We start from the raw sequence: 16200 nt of genomic DNA, 5'->3' as shown, positions 1-16200 counted from the left end.
TTTCTTTAGAACATTTAAAATACAGCATATAAAAAGATTGCCTTTGTTATTAAAATATTATTCTAGTTCTCCCTTTAGGTAGGCAGTTAATCACTTAATGCTGGGTAGAGACAGCCAAGGAGTCTGAGGAGGAGCATCAGGAAAGGAGGAAATCTAGGAGGCAGTGGTCTCATAGAAGCCAGGAGAGGAGAGTTTTAAAAAGGAGAGAAGTCTATCTGGGAGTCAAGAACTGATTACACCTATTGGCTTTGGAAGTTAGGAGGGGGGCTTTAACCTCAGCAGACATAATTTAAGTACAGCATAAGGGTAGAAGCCAAGTTTGAATGAATCTGAGGAGAGAATAGTGATTCTGCACTCACAAGTAAATGTGAGTTTAGAATCTGTATTTTGAGAAATAAAGGTTAGAAGGAGAGGCGATCCATTGATTAGGGAGATGATTAAAAAAAAAGAAAGAAAGAAAAGAAACTACCTTTATGTTATCCATAATAGTTACAAATTTTAAAAATGAAGTGCATCATTTCATAATATTGTTCCTGTCTCATGGTTAAGTAGCAAAAGCTGAGAGCAAGAAGCTGAACATATTGAAAAGAACTATTCGTGATAAAGTAGTTATGCCCTGCCCATCCAAATTATGAACACGATTTTAGTGGTATTTTGTTTGGTGTGTTGGGTTCAGGTGTTACAGGTGTTTAAGTCACACATATAAACTGTGTTGGACTCTATTTTACCTGAGTTCCAGTACGTTGATGTTCCCAACTTGCTTTTAAGTTATGCGGTTCTTTTATGTATGTCCCAATGGTTCTTCTAAAGATCTTGTGTAGAAATCAGGTGTTGGGACTCAATCAGAATCTGTGAGGCATATATCATTTAGGGCCTTTGCTTCAATTATTATTATGCATTCAGGGGAAATGGCTCTTAGATTAAAATTTCTGTGTAATGAGTTTCACTTCAGTTCTTCGTTGAAAGTTTGATTTTTTTGTTGCTCAACAGTTCAGACAAATCATTTTATGAGTATTTTCCTTAGGAATATGAAAAGAATGGTTAAAATGGAAAAGGCTGGCAACCAAGTGCTGATTAGGATGTGGAGCAACTGGAAGTCTCATAATCTGCTGGTGGAAATGTAAATTGCTGTAATCATTTTGGAAAACTTTTTGGCATTGTCTGCGAAAGTAAAACATACGCATAAGCTATGCCAAAACATATACCAAACAAAATTCTAGAAAATGCAAACTAATGTGATGGAAAACACATCAATGGTTACTTGGGGGTAGGGGAAAGAGAAAGTAAGGAGGGATGGATTCAAAAGAGGTGTGAAGAAACTTTAGGGGATGATGGATATATTCATTTTCTTGATGAGATGATGCTTCCACCAATGTGTGTGTATGTATTTATTTGTATATATATCACTCATTTAATTATACATTTTAAATATGTGAAATTTATTGTAGGTAAATTATACCTCAATAAAGCTTTAAAACAGATTAAATAAAAATAAAGAAGAAAGACACATCATTTAAGTATATTTACCTCCTTCAAATACTATAGTTATTTCAGGGTAATGTAATTATGGATAATTTTTATTTTATTCATATAGTTTTCTGAATTTTTGATGTTTTGTACCACAACCATTTATTTACTTCTTAAGTGAGAAATTATTTCATATGTGCAAAATAGTACTTTTGACACATCTACAGATTCAGAGAATACAAATAAAATAAATACCCTTGTGCCTATGTATTGCTTAAGAGATAATACATAACCAACATTTTTTGAAGCCAACCTGTGTATTCTTCCTGATTATATCTTTTTCTTTCCACTCTCCTTGATTTTCTATATGGTTTTACCACATGTCTATGCATTCCAAACACTGTGTTGTTCAGCCTACTGAACAAATGATATTCTACTATGTGATTCCTATGGCTTTGCTTTTTGCACATTCTATCTGTGAGATTTCTTCATGCTGATGTGTTATAGTTTGTTCACTTTTTATTGCTGTACATAATTTCATTGTGTGACTTTACCACTCTTTATCCATTATCCTGTGGATGGATATTTAGGATGTTTTCAGTCTTTTAAAAATTTTTTTGCTTTTAAATTTAATTTTTATTTTTTTCCACTAAAATCTGTTTTTAAGTGACCCTTCTAATTCATGTCTCTTTGTGTTCATAATTTTAAGAACCCTCAGTTTTTCTGGAAAATACTGGATTGTTTTATAAAGTGGCTGTACCAGTTTATACCCTCACAAGCAGGATGTAAGTGTTCACTTTGTTCCCTTTTTAAGCAACGAGTAAGACGTTTCTACATTCATAATTACCTGAAATTTTTTTCTTTTTGACAATCGGGTGAGTGAGAAATTGTATCCCATTGGGGGTTTAATTTAAATCTCCTTAATTACTGGTGATGTTGAACCTTTCATAGTTTATGTTCTGTGGGTGTTTATGTCTTTTGCCATTTTTTTGGTTTGTTTTTGTTTTTTACTTTAAAGCATGGATTTTTTTGTTTTTGTTTTTGTTTTTTGTTTGTTTTTTTTGAGATGGAGTTTTGCTCTTGTTGCCCAGGCTGGAGTGCAATGGCATGATCTTGGCTCACTGCAATCTCTGCCTCCTGGGTTCAAGCGATTCTTCAGCCTCAACCTCCTGACTAGCTGGGATTATAGGTGCGTGCCACCATGTCTGGCTACTTTTTTGTATTTTTAATGGAGACAGGTTTTTACCATGTTGGCCAGGCTGGTCTCAAACTCCTGACCTCAGGTGATCCACCCGCTTCGGTCTCCCAAAGTGCTGGGATTACAGGCGTGAGCACTCTATTTTTACGTCTAAAAAATGGATTTCTGTAATAGAAGCTCTATATATTCTGGATATGTATATAATCCCTTGTCAGTTATGTATGTGGCACATTTCTTTTTCTCCAAGTGAGCAGCCTGTCTTTTACTTTCTTTATAGTGTCTTTTGATTAACACATTTTATAATTGAATATAGTTGACTATGTCAACTTTTTCTTTTATGGTTTGTGCTTTTGGCATCTTGTTTAACAAATCTTTACCTGCCCTGAGATTATAAAAATATAGTCTGATATTTTCTACTAAAAGCAAGGGAGTATATGGGAAATCTCTGTACCTTCTCAATTTTACTGTGATTCTAAAACTACTCTAAAAAAGAAAGTTTATTTAAAAAGTTGTCTTTCATATTTGTGTCCTTAATCCTTGTAGAACTGATTTTTGTGTGGTGTGAAGTGGGGGTCCAATTTCTTTTTTTCCCATATGGCTAATCAGTTTTTCCCAGCATTATAGAACTGAATATTCTGTTTTTCATTCCAGTGATCTACAAGTATCATAGATCAAACTTCCATATATGTGTAGTTGTTTCCAAGCTACTCTTTCTAAAACAGATCTGTTTGTGTATCCTTACCACAGTCTTATTTACTTTAGCTGTTTAAAGCACATTGATACTTGAAAGTGAGAACAAGTTATCCACCCATGCTTCTTTTAGATTAGACTGCTCCTCAAATTAATGTTTAATTTTTTTCTTTTTAAAAGGAATAAAATGTGTTATTTAATTCTTAAATATCTACTGTAATCACCTGAAATCATAAATAATACCGAGGCTACTCTAAGGTAGACTATATCGGACTGCAAATCCTTTCCTTACTCACTAGAATTAATTTTAACTTGAAAAGTAAATACAGGATTTGCATTTTGGGAACAGTGTAAGTTGAGGTATTGGACAGCCTTAGCTGAAAACAGCTAAGAATGCTGTATTTAAAAAACAATTCAAAAGATAGGAATTAATATGCCAAAATCTAAGAGAAAGCTGAACGTATGAGAGACTAAAGGAGGCTTTAAGTCTTGTTTGCCCTGAGGGCATTTGCTAAACTGGGGAAACTTGATGGATTTGAATAGGAACTTGGTAGATTTGCATGTCACCAAGGATAGTTGGAAGTCAGCCCAGGGTTCATTCAGTGTAGGCTAAGAGACTAATTCTGGGACCACAAAGAGCTGTGATGTCACTAAAAGGGTGAAAAACTCACTCTGCCTCCTTCAAGGGAATGCAAGAAAAGTTGCCTTGATGCCAGGTAAAACAAGGAAGAAAAAAAAGCCTGTCCTTGGGAAGTTGTGACCACTAAACAGACCATGGGAAGTTTTATATTACCTTGATGGTCTAAAAATATTTCAAGATGTAAATTTAAAAAATCATTTCGTTTTTGAGATACTGACATACCATAAAATGCACCCCTTTAAAGTGTACAATTCAGTGGGTTTTATTTTTGTATATTCATGAAGCTGTGCAACTATCATCACTATATAATTCCAGAACATTCTTTTCACCTTCCCAAAAAACCTCGTACCCATTAGCAGCCATTCCCCATTTGCCTCTTCCTTCTCAGTCACTGGCAACCACTAATCTATTTTCCATGTCTGTGGATTTGCCTATTCTGGACATTTCATGTGAATGGAATCACACAATATGTGGTCTTTTATGTCTCACTTCTTTCTTAGCATAATGTTTTCAAGATTTATCTGTGTTATAGTGTGAATCATTACTTCATTTGTTTTTATGGTTGAATAGTATTCCATCATATGGCTATATACCACATTTTGTTTTCTCATTCATCAGTTGATGGACATTTGGATTGCTTCTACTTTTTGGCTATTATGAATAATGCTGCTGTGAACATCTGTGTAAAAAGTTTTTGTGTGGAAATATGTTTTCTATTCTCATAGGTATATTTACCTAGGATTGGAATTCCTGGGTCATATGGTAACTCTGTGTGAAGTGTTTGAGGAGTTGCCAAAGTGTTTTCCAAAACAGCTGCACCATTTTACATTCTCATAAGCAATTTATGAGGGTTCCAGTTTCTCTACAGCCACACCAACAGTTATTTTTTTGTCTGTCTTTTTGATTAGTGTGTGTGAAGTGGTATCTCATTATGGTTTTGATTTGCATTTTCCTAATGATCAGTGGCATTGAGCATTTCTTAATGTGTTTATTGGCCATTTGTCTATCTTCTTTGCAGGAATGTCTAATTCCTTTGTCCATTTTAGAATTGGGTTATTTGTCAACGCATGAATTGAAAATGGTCTGGTAAACAAATGCAGATATTCTCTGGAGTACACTTTCATTTTTAGCTTAAAAAGTTCTACCAGTAAAGTTTCATGGTCAATGAATAATTCATTGTCAAAGATAACCAGCTGTACAAGGAAGTAGGACATCCTGAGCGAGAATTGGCAGAATGATAGAAACTCGAAATAAACCTACAAAAGCTTGAAAAACCAGTCGTAGATCATCACGATAACTATACTGGACTGAGTTTAAGTATATAAAAGACAGATTTAAAGATATGTTCAGGGATCAGGAGTCTAAAAAGTGACAGAGCTACATAGCAGGTTGAAAAAATAACTAAATGTAATTTCTACTAATGAAAAATGCAGTAATAAAAACTCAAAACTCATCTTTCACCTTAACTACTAATTAGGAAAAATTTCTGCAAGAAAATAAAGAGAAAAGAAATGGGCAAAAACAATATTTAAAGAGATAATGAATGAGAATTTTTCAGTACTGAGGAAAGACACCAATCCATATATTCAAGAATCTCAATGAATTTCAATCAAGAAAAAGTATATACTTAGAAACATCACAGTGAAATGAAGAAAACCAAAGGCAAAGAGAAAAATCTTACATTGCTTTAGGGCCTAGACAAAAGATTTTTTTTTTCCCCCCAAAAAAACAGTGGTTATGCTGGCAGCTGACTTCTTTATAACAATGGTGGGACAGAAGACAATGGAATAAGATATTTTTGTCTTGAAGAAAATAGCTTATAATTTAGAATTCATAACCAGAGGAAATATCTTTAACATTGAGAGTAATACAGGGTGATGATCAATGGTTGTTAACACTGTTAAAAAATAAAAGTTGAACATTATGTACCTACAACCTATGGAGTAGTCTTGATAAAAATAAAAAGTCAAACCTAAAAATCCGTATTACATTAAGTTATAGATCGAACTATAATTTTATAGAAAAATAAGCAGAGATTTGCTGAATGACACCATGGGAATGCAATCAGCAAAATCCTATTATGATACACTCTATTGGATAAGAGACCTGGTTTCAGCATCAGAATAATTACAGGGATACTTGTAGATTAAAGGAGATTTAAGAAATATTTAAACCTATTTCACTCGAATAAGCTATAAAAAATTATAGGAAAATTGGGGAAATGTGAATACTAATAATATGAAGAAATTATAGATTTTTCTGAAAGTGTGATGGTACTGTAGTTGCATTAAAAAGAGATATACAATATAAGTATAAATATATAAATATAAGTTATATTTGGTATTAGATGTTCTTCAATATTGTCTTTTAGAGATACATACTGAAATATTAGAGATACATACTGAAATATTTATAGATAAAATTATATCTTGATTTTTTTTTCAAAATTTCTGGAAGTGGGAGGATATTGTGGAAAAAAGTTTAACTATGAGTTGATAATAATTAAAGCTAAGTAATGGGTCCATGTGGATTTATTTTATATTTGCTATACTTTTGTATGTTATTGATATTTTTCACAAAAAAATATAAAAATCAGGGACATTTTCAGATCAGCAACAACTGAGAGGGTTTTCTACCAACATACCTTCACTGAAGTAATCATAAAGGATATTAGCAAAAATAATATGATCATACATGAATAGTTGGTGATGCAAGAAAGAATGAAATGGAAGGAATGTAAGAAGGAATGAAGTGGAAAGTAATTGGTGAAATATGTTTGTAAATACAAATGAACACTGACTGTACAAAAGAATGATAATGTTTTCTGGGGTTTTAACAAGATAGAATCAAAATTTGTGCAATGGTGACGTCATGCCTAAGTCACACATGGGTTGGCATGTAAAGGAGCTAAAAATCTTTAATAGTCCTTTTACTATGCAACAGGAGAATATAAAAGGACTAACTTTAGACTTTGACATGTTAAGTGTGCATATTAAAACAACCAAAGTAACTAAAGAAAAGGAAATTGAGTGTATAAAATTTATAGTATACAGAATAATGGCCTCCCAAAGATTACCATGTCCTAATTCCCAGAACCTGTGAATGTTACCTTGCATGGAAAAAGTGACTTTGCAGATGTGATTTAGGATTTTGAGATGGGGAGATTATCTTGGATTATGGAGTATCCAGGTTGGCCTAATGTAATTACAAGAATCTTATTAAATGAAATAGAGATTGTAGGAGATTCAGAGTTGGAGAAGATGTGACAATGGTAGCAGGGGTCAGAGAGACTGGAAGATGCTGTCTTGTTGGCTTTGAAGTGGAGGAAGGGGCCATGAGGCAAGGAATGCGCGTTTCTTCTAGAAACTGAAAAAGGCAAAGGAATGGAATTTCCCATAGAGCCTCCAGAAGTAATGCAGCCCTGCCAACACCTCTATTTTAGCTCAATGAAACCCATTTCAGACTTCAAACTTCCAGAACTGTAAGACAGTAAGTTTATTAAAGCCATTAAATTTGTGGTAATTTGTTGCAACAGCAGTAGGAAACTAATACAATATCCAATCTATTGGAGGGAAAAAAATGAAGATCATAAACACTCAGTCAATCCAAGGAAGGATGAAAGGAAAGAAAAAGAAACAGAGAACAAGTAGGACAAATAGAAATCCCAGGATAAAATATAGGTTTAAATTAAAATATATATCAGCCAGTTATCTTAAATATAAATGGAATAAATATTACAGTCAAAAGACAAAGAGTGTTTATCTGGACTAAAACACTTCAACTAAATGCTGTTTATAAGAGACATATCTAAAATATGAGGAGACAGAAAGGTTGATAAACAAACGGAAACAGTAAACAGAAAAGGATATTCCATACAAATGCTATCTAAAAGAAAGCTACACAGCTATATTGCTATCAGACAAAATTGTTTTTAGGGTAAACGCATTTTTAGAAATTAAAAAGTTACCATAATGATAAGAGATTTAAATCACCAACCAATATGTTAAAACAGCTTTAAATCTTTATGACTGGACTAAATACAGTTAAAATACAAATAAATACAAAGATTGTCAGAGTGGATAATATAACACAATCTAACTACATACTACTTATAAAAGGAACCTTGAGCATAACACAGAACGATTGAAAAGAAAATGATGGAAAGAAGATGTAACATGCAAATATTAACTGAAAGAAATTCTAGTTATATCAGACAAAGCCAACATTAAGGGACGTATTACTAGAGATCGAAAGGGAGATTAATAAATTTGTATGCACCTCATAAATTAGAATCAAAATATGTGAAACAAATCTGATAGAACTAACAGAAGAAATAGATATATCCACAGTCATAGTTGGAGTTTTCTTTTTAGATGCCAAATCTTTTTTTTTTTTTTTTGAGACGGAGTCTCGCTCTGTCGCCCAGGCTGGAGTGCAGTGGCGGGATCTCAGCTCACTGCAAGCTCTGCCTCCCGGGTTTACGCCATTCTCTTGCCTCAGCCTCCCGAGTAGCTGGGACTACAGGCGCCTGCCACCATGCCCGGCTAATTTTTTGTATTTTTTACTGGAGACGGAGTTTCACTGTGTTAGCCAGGATGGTCTCGATCTCCTGACCTCGTGATCCGCCCGTCTTGGCCTCCCAAAGTGCTGGGATTACAGGCTTGAGCCACCGCGCCCGGCCTAATTCTTTAATTTTTTGTAGAGATGGGGGTCTCCCTATATTGCCCAGGTTGGTCTTGAACTCCTGGACTCAAATGATCCTCCTGCCTTGGCCCCCACAAAATACTGGGATTACAGGCATGAGGCACTATGCCCTGCCAAGATACAGAAGATTTTAACATGGCTAACAAATTTGATTTAGTGATGTACATGGAGCATTGCACCTCAAAGTTGCAAATGTACATGGAACATTTATTAAAATTGATCATATACTATGCCTATCATTGATCATATACAATTTCCCTGATCACAGTGGAATTCAGCTATAAATCAATATCAATAAGATAGCCAGAAAATCTAAATTAAAGAAAAACAAAAGAATAAGGCAGATGGAGAACTGAAATAGGGCTTTGTTATTAATAAAGCTAATATAGAAGAGTATGGCATGTATCTGCAGGCAAGTAGTTTTTCTAATACAGACAAATCTGTCTCAAAGAAACTAGAGACATTCCCACCCTAACATAGTTCAAAGGCGCAGAAGTAAAAAAGAGAAATGGTGTGTTTCTAGCACATCAGGTAGTTATGTTTTGAAGCTTGGTATTTGCAGAAGGAAGTAGTGGAAGATGAGCAAGAGAAGGGTCACATATTGTATTTAGCAGAATAAATTTTATCCTGAAAGTGACAGAGAGACATAGCATTATTTAAAGCAGATGAAGGACCTTAGCAGCACAGTGGGGGGATAAAAAGAATTTGAAAGGCAGACCTATTAGCTGGCTCTCTGTAATTTGGGATATCATAACATCTGAATCAAAACAGTCAAATTGAGAATAGAAAGGAAGGTGTGAAAATCACTAGGATGGCTGGGCGCGGTGGCTCACACCTGTAATCCCAGCACTTTGGGAGGCTGAGGTGGGTGGATCATGAGGTCAGGAGTTCAAGACCAACCTGGCCAAGATGGTGAAACCCCGTCTCTACTAAAAATACAAAAATTAGCCGGGCATGGTGGCGGGTGCCTATAATCCCAGCTACTCGGGAGGCTGAGGCAGGGAATTGCTTGAATCCGGGAGGCAGAGGTTGCAGTGAGCCGAGATTGCACCACTGTACTCCAGCCTGGAGGACAGAGCGAGACTCCGTGTCCCCCACCCCCCCCCAAAAAAAAAATTACAAGGATTAAGGGACTCTACTCAACAGAATTCTAGCCATTGCCTATTTCACAGTTCACCTTCTAACCACTCTTTCTGTTGCTTGGTACCTTGCAAAATAATGCAAAGTGGGTACAACTCAAAATCTTTGCAATTTCTGGAATGCTCCACCATCAAGAACTTTGCTAGCTGATCCTTTCTTGTGTTTATGTTCCAGCTGGATTGTTAACCTCCTCAGAGAAGTCTTTTCTGATTATACAAAGTTAACATTAGTTCCTCTTGAATCCTGGTTAATTTTCCTCATTGGATTGAATGTATCACATGTTTGTCTATTTTTCTATTTGTCTCCCTCCTCTGTGGTAAGCTCTTCAGAAGCTTGCCTGTCTTGTTCACTATTTTGTCTTCAGTGCCTAGCACATTGCCTAGTACATAGTAGATGCTCAATAAATGCTTGTAAGTAAGTGAATGGATGAATTGGATGTGTGGATTATGGGAGCAGAAGGACTCAAGAATGGCACTCATATTTCTGGCTTAGTTATTAGCTGGATAGTGGTACTGTAGTAGGAAATTCCAGAGGAAAAGCAGATTTGCAGGGGAAAGTCATGATGATGTACTGTCCTTCATTTGTGAGAATACCATAGGCAGGGCTGTTCCTAGACTGTGTCAGGCCAGCATAGGCAAATAAGCCCTTTGGGAACCCCAAACAGAGAGTGATGTTAAAAGTATTTTAACAACTTGTCCTGCATGACCACTGACCATAGTACTGGAGCAGAGTCATGGAGGCCCCTGCTTTCTCAGACATTTACCTCAGGGGTACATAGTGGGGAGTTAAAGTGACTAGGGTGCTTATAGCTTTTATCTATTGATATGGAAGTATTTAAGTCTTTTTACAGTCTGTCCTCATACTAGAATGTTCTAGCTAAATGTCCTCATATCATTCCTGGCATTGGGTAAAGTGCCTAGCATGAATCAGATCAGTTGTAAGTAGGATCTGATGATAATAAATATAATAATGATGCTGCTGATGGCAGCAAACATTTATTCTTAAAACAGCCCTGCCACTAGTTTTATACTTTATATGCATTACTTTGGTTGATCATCACAATAACCCTAAGAAGTGTTTGTGTTGTTGTTGTTGTTGTTGTTGTTGTTGTTGTTTTTGTTTTTTAATTGATGAAGAAGTTGAAGGTTAGGTTAAGTAACAGATTTAAGGTCATATAGCTAATAAGTGAAAGTTACAGGATTGGAACCTAGGCAGTATACTTTTAACCATTTATATTTGCTTCTCCTTGTTGCTAAAAAAGCAAACATGTGGCTATATAGATAGCCAGCACATAGTCTGTTAACCTGACTGGTCCTGCCCTTCTACCCATACCCTACCTAAAGCAATGTGGTATGATAGAAAAAGTTGTGAAGCTTAGGGTTTGGTTCTAAACCTAACATTATCTAGTTGCTTGACTCATTATTTTCTTGGGTAGAATTAGAAGGACTTTGATAAAATGATTTCTTCTTTTTTTTTTTTTGAGATGGAATTTTGCTCTTGTTGCCTAGGCTGGAGTGCAATGGCACGATCTCAGCTCACTGCAACCTCTCCCTCCCGAGTTCAAATGATTCTCCTGCCTCAGCCTCCCGAGTAGCTGGGATTACAGGCATGTGCCACCACGCCCGACTAATTTTATATTTTTAGTAGAGATGGGGTTTCTCCATGTTGGTCAGGCTGGTCTCCAACTCCCAACCTTAGATGATCCGCCCGCCTCAGCCTCCCAAAGTGCTGGGACTGCAGGCATGAGCCACCATGCCTGGCCCTGATAAAATGATTTCTAAGCCTTCTGCTCTGTTAATGTTTTTGAGGCTTCTTTTTCTGTTAATGTTCCATAATTCTGTTTATGTATTATTTTGTTTCAGGTTTATTGAGGTATAATTGATATGTAGTAAGTAACATATACTCGAAATCTACAATTTGATGTTTTCATTTATGTATGTACCTATGAAACCATCACCACAAATCAAGATAATGAGTATAGGCTGGGTGCGGTGGCTCACGCCTGTAATCCCAGCATTTTGGGAGGCCAAAGCAGGCAGATCACGAGGTCAGGAGATCGAGACCATCCTGACTAACACGTTGAAAACCCGTCTCTACTAAAAAGTACAAAAAATTAGCTATGTGTGGTGGTGGGCGCCTGTAGTCTCAGCTACATGGAAGGCTGAGGCGGGAGAATGGCATGAACCCAGAAGGCGAAGCTTGCAGTGAACCGAGATCGTGCCACTGCACTCCAGCCTGGGTGACATAGAGAGACACCGTCTCAAAAAAGAAAAAAAAGGATAATGAGTGTATCACCCCCACAAAGTTTCCTCCTGCCCCACCATGTCCTTCCTTTCTGTCCCTCTCTGCCCTTTGTCTCCCCACTCCTCACTCTCCCGAGGCAGCCTCTGATCTACTTTTTGTTACTATTGATTAATTTCCATTTTCTACAATTTTATATAATTTGAATCACACAGTGGAGTTCAGCTACAAATCAGTATTAATAAGATAGCTAGAAAAGCCAAATTAAAGCAAAAATAATAAGAACTGAAATATGGCTTTGTTATTAATAAAGCAAATACAAGAGAATATGACACGTATCTGTATGGCACATACTCTTTTTTTTGGCATTCTTTCACCCAGCATAATTTTTTTGAGATTCATCCATGTTGTTGCATGTTTAACCAGTTTACTTCTTTATTTCTGAGTAGTGTTCCATTGAGTCACAGTTTGTTTTCTGAATGGATTCATCTGTTGATAGATATTTGATAGTTTTCAGTTTTCGGCTATTTTGAATACAGCTGCTATGAACACCAGTGTACAACTCTTTGTGTAAACATATTGCTTTTTTCTTAAATAAATATGTAGTAATGGCATGTCTGAATCATGTAGCAGGTATATGTTCAACTTTAGAAACTGTCAAACTGTTTTCTAAAGTGGTTATGCCATTTTACAGTCCCACCAGTAGAATAGGAGAGTACTACTTGTCGCATACTCATAAACATTTGGAATGGTCAATCTTTGTAATTTTATCCTTTTTAATCGATGTGTATTGTTGTCTTTTTATAGTTTTAATTTGATTTTCCTAATCACTAATGGTGTTGAGCATGTTTTCATGTGCTTTTTGGCCACTTGTAGATTTTTTTGGAGATGTGTCCGTTCAAATCTTTGCCTGTTTTTTAATTGGGTTATTTTTCTTTTTTATTAAGTTGTAATAGTTTTTTATATATGCTGGATATAATCCATATTTTATTGGGTGTATGATATGCAAATATCTTCTTTCAGTCTCCGAGTGGTCTTTTCACTTTCTTAGTGGTGTCTTTTAAAGCACAAGGTTTTTAATTTCAATTAAATCTGTACATCAAATTTTTCTTTGATCATGTGTGCTTTTGGTGTTGTGTCTAAGAAATTACTGCCTAACCCAAGTTTACAAAGATTGACTCCTATGTTTTCTTCTAAGAGTTTTGAAGTTTTAACTCTTACATATAGGTGTGTGATCAGTTTTGAGTTAGTTTTTGTATATGGTGGGAGGCAGGGATCCAATTTTTTTTTCTTTTTTTTTGGTGAGAAGGGCATGTGGATATAATGTGGATATAAATGTGGATATTTGGTGTCCTAGCACCGTTTGTTGAAAACACTATTTCTTTCCCTTTAAAACTTCTTGGCACCTTTGTTAAACATCAATTGACTATAAATGTAAGGGTGTATTTCTGGGCTCTGAATTTAATTCTATTGATTTATTTGTCTGTCCTTATACTAATATTACATTGTCCTGATGACTAATTTTGTAGTAAATTTTGAAGTTAGTTTTTCAACTTTACTCTTTTTTTTTTTTTTTTTTCCCAAGATTGTTGTGGCTATTCTGCACCCTTTACATTCCCATATGAGTTTTAGGATCAGCTTGTCAGTTTCTGTAAAGAAGCTGGAAGGGATTTTGGTAGAGATTGTGTTGAATCTCTAGACCAATTTGGGGAGTGTTGCCACCTTAGCAATATTAATAATATTAACATTTTAATGATATTACATCTTCCAATCCATGAACATGGGATATCTTCACAATTATTGAGCTCTTCTTTAATATCTTTCAGTAATGTCTTGTGGTTTGCAGTGTGTAAGTCTTTTACTTCGTTTCTTAAAAGTATTTGTATTTTAGTTTTTTTAAAATGTTATTATGAATGGAATTGTTTTCTTAATTTCATTTTTGGACTGTTCATGGTTAGTATATAGAAATATAATTAACTTTTATATATTCCTCTTATATCTTGTAACCTTAGTGATCTTCTGATAAGTTTGTTAGTGAATTTCTCAGGTTGTTTTTTTTTTTATTTACAAGATCTTGTTGTCTGTGAATGAAGAGTGTTTTACTTCTTGATTTCCCAGATGAATGCCTTTTACAAAATATTTTTAGCCTAATTGCCCTAGCTAGAATCTCAAATACAGTGTTGAATAAAGGTAGAGAGAGTAGAAATATTTTTTTTTCATGGCTTTAGAGGGAGACTTTCAATCTTTCAGTGGTTCCTGTGATGTTAACTATAGATTTTTCATAGATGCTGTTTATTATGTTGAAAGATTCTCTTCTGTTCTCAGTGTTTTTATCACGAATATTGGATTTTGTCAAATTTTTATATCTATTGAGATTATCCCATAGTTTTTGTCCTTTATTCTGTTAATATGATGCATTACATGAATTGATTTTCAGATGTTAAACTAATCTTACTATCCTGGGATAAATCCTGCTTGGTTATGATATATAAATCTTTTTATATGTTTCTGGATTTGACTTGCCAGTATTTTGTTGAGGATTTTGTGTGTATATTCTTGAGGGGTATCCATCCTTTTATTTTTAACTTATCTGTATTTAAAGTGTTTCTTGTATAGGCAGCATATACTTGGATGATACTTCTTTATCCAGTCTGGCAATCTCTGCCTTTTAATTGGCCTATTTTAGAGCATTTACACTTGTGATTCTTGATATAATGAAGTTCAAATCTATCATCCTGCTATTTGTTTTCTACTCCTCCTATCTGCTCTTTGTTCCCCCTTTCTTTTTCTGCTTTCTTTTATTAAGTGAGTATTTTTAGATTATTCCATTTTATCTCCTTTGTTGGCTTATAAGCTGTAACTCTGTTTTCTTATTTTAGTGGTTGCATTAGGGTTTATAGTACATATCTTTAACTTTCTACAGTCAGTCCTCAAATGATATGATACCACATCACATATACTATAAAAACCTTATAATTATTTACTTTTATTTCTCCCCCTGGCCTTTGTGCTATTGATATAATACATTTTAGTTTTACATATGTTACAAACCTTTTGTCACAGTATTATTTTTTGTCTTAAGTTTTAATAAACTTGTAAAGAAATCTAAATAATAATAAATCATATATTTATACTCATGGTGCACTTTATTCCTTTGTATAGATTCATATTTCTGTGAAATATGAATTATTTAGCCTGAAGGATATCATTTAACACGTCTTGTGGTGTAGATCTGTTGGTAATATGTTCTTTCAACTTTTGTATGTCTGAAGAAGTCTTTATGTCACCTCCATTTTTGAGAGATTTTCTCTGAGTGTCAAATTCTAGGTTGATGGGTTTTTTTCCTTTCAGTGCATTAAAGATCTTGCTCCACTGTTTTTGTTTTGTTTCCATTGAGAACTATGCTACTATCCTTTTTAATTAATCAATTTATTTTTTAAGATGGAGTCTTTCTCTGTCACCCAGGCTGGAGTGCAGTGGCATGATCTCAGCTTACTGCAACCTCTGCCTCCCAGGTTCAAGTGATTCTTACGCCTCAGCCTCCTGAGTAGCTGGGATTACAAGCATACACCACCATGCTCAGTTATATGCTGCTATTCTTAATCTTTACTCTGATGTATGTAACATGTATTTTTTCTCTGGGTGCTGTTAACATTTTCTCATCACTGTTTTTGAATGATGTTATTATGGCGTGGTGTGCATTAGTGTAGTTTTCTTCATGTTTCCTGACCTTAGTGTTCATGGAGGTTCTTAGATCTGTAGTTGGTAGTTATCAAGTTTGGAAAATTTTGGCTATTATTTCTTCATATGTGCCCTCCCCACTGTCTCCAGTCTCCTTTGTGGATTCCAAATACATGTATTTTGGGTAACTTGAAATTGTCCCATGGGTCACAGATGCTTTTTATCATTTTGATGTTAAATCTTTTAAAAATTATGATGTTTGATCTTTTCTCTGTGTCTCATTTTAGTTAATCTTACTGTGCCTTCAAGTTCATTAATATTTTCTTTTTTAATATCCAATCTGGTATTAATCCCATCCAGTATATTTTCCATCTCAGACATTATAGTTTTCATCTCTAGAGACTGGATTTGGCTCTTTTTAATATCTTCCATATCTCTA

General features: G+C 34.9%; 1 protein-coding gene across 13 annotated transcripts in view; it reads left to right on the top strand.

The window, feature by feature from the left end:
• Nucleotides 1-16200, top strand: part of TC2N (tandem C2 domains, nuclear) — an 87983-nt gene that overhangs the window by 32940 nt on the left and 38843 nt on the right. The gene's annotated exons all lie outside the window — the stretch shown is intronic.

Source organism: Macaca mulatta, chromosome 7 (assembly GCF_049350105.2).
Source record: "Macaca mulatta isolate MMU2019108-1 chromosome 7, T2T-MMU8v2.0, whole genome shotgun sequence".
Classification (NCBI taxonomy): Eukaryota; Metazoa; Chordata; class Mammalia; order Primates; family Cercopithecidae; genus Macaca; species Macaca mulatta.
The sequence above is the reverse complement of the archived record's forward strand: the minus strand, read 5'-3'. Positions and strand labels throughout refer to the sequence as shown.